Here is a 6,904-nt window from a genome sequence, read left to right as displayed (position 1 = left end):
ATGTAAAGAATGCTTTCTTGAATGGTGAGTTGCAAGAGGAAGTGTATATGGATCAGCCACCTGGTTATGTCGATCCAGGTTACCCAGATTATGTATGCAGACTTCTCAAAGCTTTGTATGGTTTGAAGCAGGGCTCTAGAGCATGGTATGACAGGATTGCCAAGTATCTTGTCAGTATTGGTTTTAGGAGAGCTCATGTTGATCATTCACTCTATGTACGTGAGAGTGATGTGGGGATTGTGGTCATTGCCATATATGTAGATGACCTTATTATTGTTGGTGACAATGCTATGGAGATTGACCATGTGAAGGGTCTTCTCAAACAGGAGTTTGAAATGAAAGATTTAGGCGAGTTGCGCTACTTTCTTAGCATTGAGGTGATCAGGACTCCAGAGGGTGTATGGCTATCACAGAGACAGTATGCTTTGGACATGTTGTCAAAGTATGGTATGGCTGATTGTAAGCCAATTTCTATTCCCTTGGATGTGAATGCAAAGCTGAGTGCAGAGAAGGGTGATGTTGTTGAGGATGTCAACATGTACAGGAAGATTGTGGGTAGTCTAATCTACTTGACTATCACGAGGCCAGACTTGAGCTACACAGTAGGCTTGGAGAGTCAGTTCATGCAGCTTCCGAGGAAGCCACATTTGGATGGAGTACGACGCACACTTAGGTATGTGCAAGGTACTCTTGACTACGCATTGTTCTATGCAGCAGATGCACCATTAGCATTGTATGGGTATACAGATGCAGATTGGGCAGGTAGCATTGTTGATAGGAGATCTACGAGTGGCTTCATGTTCTCTTTTGGGAGTGCTGCTGTTACTTGGAGCGGCAAAAAGCAGCCTACGGTTGCTTTATCGAGCACAGAGGCCGAGTACAGAGGTGCAGCAGTTGCGGCGTGCGAGGTAGCTTGGCTACGCACATTACTTGAGGACTTGTGAGTGCAGGTGGACCAGTAGATTTTCATCCATTGTGACAACCTCAGCAGCATGCAATTGGCTAGGAACCCAGTGTTCCATGCCAGGACCAAACACATAGAGGTCCATTACCACTACATTCGAGAGCGAGTGTTGGCGGGCGACATCGACTTGGTCTACGTCAGCACAGAGGAGCAGATAGCGGATATCTTTACCAAGGCCCTCGGAGCTGAGAAGCTTCGACATTTCCGGACTATGCTTGGACTCTGCGACATGCAGAGCTCGAGGGGGAGTGTTGAGATGTCGAGCTCTACACCTTGAGCTGGCATCCACTACGGGTCTTGGCCGCTTACGGCATTTACTCACTAGCGCGTTAGGTGACCGACACGGAGGATCTCTACCAGTGATTCTACAACTGGACTACACTTATAGTGCCAGCCTAGTACGCTTCTAGCGAGTTCACACTTAGTGACCGCATGTACATATGTGCTACTTTTCAGCTTTAGCACTTAGTCATTTTGTACTCTCTTTTCTGTGAAGAAGAAGAAGAAGATTTCCATCTCTCTGTGCTTTGTGCTTGTCTTGTGTAGCTCTCTTGCATCCTCATTCTTTACACGTCTCACCTCAAGCGATCAGCGAGACTGTAAGGCCTCCCAGTCTACAGGCTCTCCTGAAGCTTCAAGATCATTCAGTACTTCATAGATACCTCTGCGATATCCATTTGACTCCTCCTCGCGTAATGGAGCTCGATGCATCACAAGATTCTGCGTTTATACAAAAATCAAAGTAATAAGAATACATGATTCATCGCGTTTTAAAAAATGCCATAGTTAAGATTGGATTAGAAACTCACAAACTCATAGCAAAAGGTGTCGAAGCCTCCGCTGCCAAGATGAGATGTCCCCCTAGTCATCTGTCGTACCTACGCGGCCTCACGCTGCTGTCTGAACCGCGTGGCCGCTGTCCGCTCATCCTCCTTGATCTGCAGCCACGTCTCGTGTGGGATGCCCGAAGGCTTCGGCGAGCCGGTCCTGAAGCCTTCCGAGCTGTATCTCGTCGATGTTTGATGGTGTTCCATGCAACACCCTTGATCCACCGCGCCGAAACAACGGAAGAACCTGGAGCAGGCTGGTACTCTCTCAAGATGGTCTCCACTATGTAAGTGACTTTTTCCTTTTCTTGCTGATCCCAAGACGTCAGAATGCTGGTCGAAAACTGCAGCTCCACGAGCTGGCGAATCCGCTGTCGCATCCTAGTCCTGACTCTATCCATGTCAACAGAACCATCTCCCTGTACAGTATAGAGCTTGGAGGCACTAGGATCGTGTGCCCCCCAAGGTGTCCGAGGTGTGCCAAGAGGTGTGTCGAGAGGTGTGCCTGGGTAAGACGGGGGTCGTGAGCGAGGAGGGGTCGAAGCATCTGTGGACCCTCCTCCATAGCAACCACCACCTCCACCTAACGATCGCCGAGATCGTCGAGTGCGCTTGTGCTGCGGAGATGAGGACGTACCCGCCTCTCCCCCACCCCTAGGTGTCGAAGCGGCCGTGATGGGAGAAGAAGGCGTCGTACCCATAGGCGTCCTGAACCCCATAGACGTCCCCCCCCTAGGTGTCGATCCCTCGGGTGTGAAGCTCGGAGGCGTAGTACCCGTGCCTCTGGCTACCCAGTACTGAGAAGCCTCTGCCATCTGAGCAGGCGTCATCCGTGTAACGAAGCCCATGAATGCATCTGCACTCATGGAAGAGGGATCTGGAATCTCGTCTGCCATACTAAAGTCCTGCACAAAGAAAGTAAAATAAAGCGTCAGAACACAATTGTTTAAATTAAATTTTAGCTTAATTTTAAATCAAAGTCTTCACACAAACACTTACAGGCCTAGGCCTCGACGAGTGATGCATCATCGATAAGATCTTGCACCGTATCATCGTCTATCTCTAATTGAAAACATAACTCTACCCCAACTCGTTCTGGCATATTTTCTTCATCCATTGCATCTTCATCTATAAGTGTCAATTCTGGCTCGTCTGTGTCATCCCTCATATATCTGTCAGCTTCCTCTGCCATACCTTCGTCCATCTCATCTAATGTCACAGTAGTATGGACGTCATCTGACTGACTTTCCTCTAGGAGATCTTGCCCTTCAAATACTTGTTTATTTCTTGGAGCAACTTGAACCACAAACCACCATTGTCGCTCTCGAGGGTCCGGTACAAAGACCACTTGCTCGAAATGTTCGGGGAGAGCAAATGTGTCGCTCGCATCTGTCCAAGTCTTTGTAGAATCTATTTGCACAAGTTTGTTTCCATCTCTGCGTACCGTTGCATTGCGACCAGAAGTAATCACCTTGAACCACTTCACATCCAACAAAAACATCTCAAACCGCCTGAAGCTTACTTTCAGGATATCTGACACCAGACCACAGTAATCCAGGTTGCTAGTGCTCTCATTCGTGTCTCTAGCACTGGCCCTGCTCTTTTGCATGAAACTAACCATTACCCCACTGTCAAACGTGTTTCTTCTGCTGTCAATTTGTTGCATTCTGAAATGCTTTCCATGCGACCACAGTGCCATGTATGTATGATACTTCCAGTCACATCCAATAGCCAGCTCTTCCTCTTCTAGAGATATGGGTTCTCCGATCTGTCGAGCTGCTCTCACTATCTTATCCAACCTTTCCATTGTAGGGAATTCAGGTAGAGGAGCGAGATAGTTTGGCAAGGGTAAGCCTCTAGTCGTTCGACTTCGCCTGAAATCCCGTCGCTCTAGATTGCATCTCTCTTTCTCTTCTTCGTACCTTTCAAGCCATTTTTGCATCGGCGCTGAATTTAGTATACAGAACTTCATGATCTTTTCTCGCATGGCCAGGTTCATTTTCTTCGGCACCCCTTGCCCTTGCGGCTCCTCTCCCACAAGTCTTGCATCCTCCTCATCGCTCCACAGTCGAGGCATTTTTGGGTCAGAAACGGATAGAAATTCGGTCGTCAATACAAGAGACTCTTGCACCAGCCATCCTTCTGCCATGCTCCCCTCTGGACGCGCAACATATGGAGAATGGACAAACATTTCATTCCTGGAACAGGTTGCCCCTCATGTTGCTCCCATCGGCAACGCCACTCTTGTACATGCATAGGACGACATTCGACGCAACCAAGCTGGCCTTCGCGCAAGTGGAGCTAGATAAACATCCATGTTTTTTTCCTTGAACTTGCCAGGTACAATCAAGCTTAAAATCAAATGAACCTTCTTGATAGCAAGCCACGGCGGGAGGTTGTAATTGATAAGGCACACAGGCCAAGTGCTCCATGACAAGCTTCTCAAGCCAAATGGATTGACTCCATCCATTGCCATGCCCAAACGCAAATTGCGTGGTTCACTCTTAAAATGTGGCCAGGTATCTTCGATGTGCCTCCAAGCCTTCGAATCAGCGGGCACCCTAAATGTTGCGTCAATGGATCTATTCGTAGAATGCCACCGCATCAACTTTGCAATGGTACCACAACGAAACATGCTTTTTATCCTAGGAATAATAGGGAAATGCCGCAACACTTTAGCTGGCACTGTCTCGCCAACTGCTGTTGGGGTATAAAGCCCAATGTGGTTGCCCAGGTAAGTGGGCGGGCCGCCAGGTATGTACACATATTCTTTTGTTAAAACCTAATAAGAACTCACTATGCTCTACACATTACAGTAGAGCGAGTTCACCATATCGTCGTGCTCTTCTTCTCGCACTCTCTCTCGCGTCGCACTTCCGCTCGTACTCCTTCAACTGGTATCAGAGCTCAGATCAAGGCTCGGGGCAGTACTGCAGGAGGCTAGAGTCACCAGCTCAGATTGGAGTGAAATTCGACAGGCGAAGACACGGCCCCAAATCCTGTGGGAAAGCCTGAAGGGCTCGGTGTTCTCAGAATTTCATTCTGAGGTCATCTTGGCCACCGTTTGGCTTCGACAAAGGTCTGCGTAGGCTATTTTCGACTACGTGGTCTTGGCGGGTGCAGATTCGACTTTGTAAATTTGGGGTTTTCGGACTACGACTGCAGGTGCTGAGGATATCGACACTCCCAGAGTGTTGATTTGTGGCTGTCTACACATCGAAGGACGGCTCACAGTTCTTGGAGGCGTGTCACATACGACACGGGCGCATCTACACACAGACTGTAGGCGACATCCACTAGTTCATCAGGTAGCTTGTGTTTGCTGCTTGATATTCTAGATTTCATCCTGACATTGTAGGTACTTCCACATGGGATGTATTGTCAGAGATGATGTATGTTTGTTGAGGGTTTGCTGGCTGTGAGTCACGCAGCAAACAACCACCGCAGCGGTTACATCATATAGTGGGAAATTTGTGGATGTATGACTTTGTGGGAAGTCTATGTACTGTCAGATTTACTGCAGCCTTTGTTGAGGGTCGAGTGAGGTTTTATTGAGCTAGGGGATTCTCGAATGTTGAGATCCTTTCGGTGATACAGGTCTTGGAGCGATCCCTCGAGCACCCTTAGATAGGCAGCTAGGATGTATTGACTGTGAGTTAGACAATTGGGATTGCATCTTTGCTTTACTACCGTTGAGGCATTGTCACAGTCTATGCTTACAGGACAGTGACAGGACAGTGAGAGACAGTACAGGTGCAGGACAGGTTTACCCGCAGCTTACAGTGTCAGAGAGACAGTGTTTTTTGAGCTGTTTTTTGGTCTGTTTTTTGAGTACACCAGAGCCATTTTACAAAGGAGACTCTGCCGAAATTTGTGCAGAATCTGAAGCTTTCTTGGTTTATTTGACAGGTTGATATTGGTTCAGAGGTCAGTTTACAGGGGAAAATCTGCCGAATTTTTCCTAGGAAAGTAAACCACTGTGAAGCGTAGATATGGCTGGATCACAGGACACTGCTCTTTACAATATCAAGAAGCTGGATGGAACCAATTTCCCATTGTGGCAGAAGAAGATTTGGCACGTGTTGGTACAAAAGAAGCAGATAAAACCTATAAAGCTCAAGGGGATAAAACCAGAAGATATGGACGAAGATGAATGGAGTGAAATGGATGAATTGGCACTTTCTACCATTATGCTGACTTTGGCAGAAAGCGTTTACTTCAATGTAGCAGACGAGATGTCGGCTTATCAAGCATGGTTAAAGCTGAGTGATCTTTATGAGAAGCAGAGTGCAGCTTCACAGGTATACTGGCGTAAGAAGCTTGTTGACTTGAAGATGAAAGAAGGGACACCTATGTCCAATCATCTGAATGAATTCAACACAATCTACAGTCAGTTGTCAGCTCAAGGTGTCAAGTTTGATGAACCTGTTAGAGCTATGTTCCTGTTGATCATATTGCCGAAAAGCTGGGACGCTTTTCGCACAGCTTTGAGTAATTTTGCACCTCCAGATGGTTTGAACATAGCAGGTGTAGAAGGAAGTCTGCTTACTGAAGAAACCAATAGAAAGACAATGGACAAAGGCAAAGGAACAGCCTTAGTTGTCAGGGGAAGGACCAAAGAAAAGTACAAAGGTGGAAAGAGGAATCAGTCTCGTAGCAAGTCCCGCAGTGCTAAAGGCAAGAGTGACATAGAATGCTACCATTGTGGCAAGAAGGGTCACATGAAAAGAGACTGCAGAGAATGGAAAGCAGAAAAAGGCAAAGAGAAAGATGAAGACCATGGTGAGAAGAACAAGTCCTCAGTGAAGATTCAAGAAATAAATGTGACAAACACTGTTGCAGTGGATGACAGTCTAGTGTTAGGAGACATCTACTTCTTGAAGAATACAATGGACTCAGCTCTTCTTACAGCATCTGATGGAAATGCACTGAGTGACTGGATTATAGACTTAGGGGCATCACTTCACGTGTCTCCAAACAAGGAGTGGTTTACCTCTTATGTGCCCACTAAAGATCATGTTCGGCTAGGCAATGGGCAGACATGTGAGATCTTAGGTGTTGGAGATGTTCAATTGAAGTTTCAGAATGGATCTTCTTTCACGCTGAAGAATGT

The sequence above is a fragment of the Adiantum capillus-veneris genome, chromosome 5 (assembly GCF_014529385.1).
Source record: "Adiantum capillus-veneris isolate H3 chromosome 5, ASM1452938v2, whole genome shotgun sequence".
In the NCBI taxonomy this organism is placed as follows: Eukaryota; Viridiplantae; Streptophyta; class Polypodiopsida; order Polypodiales; family Pteridaceae; genus Adiantum; species Adiantum capillus-veneris.
This window is presented reverse-complemented; position numbering follows the sequence as displayed.